The sequence below is a fragment of the Vombatus ursinus genome, unplaced genomic scaffold, assembly GCF_900497805.2.
Source record: "Vombatus ursinus unplaced genomic scaffold, bare-nosed wombat genome assembly UNPS02004596.1, whole genome shotgun sequence".
In the NCBI taxonomy this organism is placed as follows: domain Eukaryota; kingdom Metazoa; phylum Chordata; class Mammalia; order Diprotodontia; family Vombatidae; genus Vombatus; species Vombatus ursinus.
The window spans coordinates 2956567-2957700 of NW_020944374.1; the positions used below are offsets into that span (position 1 = coordinate 2956567).

At 43.7% G+C, this 1134-nt stretch overlaps 1 non-coding gene across 1 annotated transcript; it reads left to right on the forward strand.

Annotated features, from left to right (window-relative positions):
* Positions 1–376: 376 nt before the first annotated feature.
* LOC114025354 lies at positions 377–484 on the forward strand. Its single transcript, XR_003567014.1, has one exon. It is a non-coding gene; the product is annotated as a U6 spliceosomal RNA (small nuclear RNA).
* Positions 485–1134: the final 650 nt, after the last annotated feature.

Sequence of the window (1134 nt, forward strand, 5' to 3'; positions counted from 1 at the left end):
ACTATGTGTAAGATGGATTCCAAAGAGAAACAACCTTTAGCAGGCAGACAGTGAGGATGGGCTGAGAGTGATCCAGATGAGAGGAATGAAGGGTCTGAATTCGGCTGTTGGTCATAGAAGTGAAGAGAAGCTGTACCACGTACTGCAGTGGAGGGAGCACTGGGGGCTGGGAGTGAGGAAGATGTCGCCACAGATTGGATATGGAGGGGATATGGAGGGAGAAGCACAATTTAAAATGGCTCTGAAATTTCCAGCACAGGTGACCAGGAAGACTGGAGATAAGCAAGTGAATTACACATAGTAAGTGCTTCATAAATGCATGATGGCTCACTGACAACTTTGTAGGAGGGGGTAAATTTAGATGGAAAGACAATGAGTGTTCACTTAGGCAACACACATACTAAAATTGGAACTGTACAGACAAGATCAGCACGGCCCCTCTGCACGAACGCCATGCTAAATTCGTGAAGCCTTCCATATTTATTTTTAAAAAGATAACGAGTTTGGCTTCTCAAATAAAAAATCTCTACATTGTTAGAAAGTATGAGAAGGGCTTTACATACATTTTCCCATTTGAGCCTCTCAATACTCCTATGAGGTAGCTACAGACTTAATTATTCAATAAAGGTGGTACAATGGCTAGAGCACAGACTTCAAAGGTGACCACGAGCAGGGCAGGTTACCTCTGTTTGCCTCAGTTTACTTAACTGTAAAATGGGAATGACAATAATAGCACCCTCTTCCAGAGTTGTTGTGAGATTCAAATGAGATATTTGTACAAAGCACTTAACATGGTTCCTGGCACATAGTAGGTACTATATAAATGCTTATTCCCTTCCTTTCCCCATCTTACCCAGGAGAGACTCAGAAAGTTTAACTGGCTTGCCCAGGGTCACACATTAACCAAGTGTCAGAGGTAGAATCTGTACCAACATCTTCCTGACTCTACTCACTGTGGCACACATTCACTTGTCTCTGTGCCAGGCCCAGCACTGGAAGCCTTAGCTCCAGGCATTTCCCTGCGGACTTGATCTTTTTTGCAGGTAGGGTGGGGTGAGGTACTCTGGTGACTGCTGTGAGCTATACTTTGGAGATGGACATAAGTAAGGCCATCAATTATTGCAATGAGCAAAA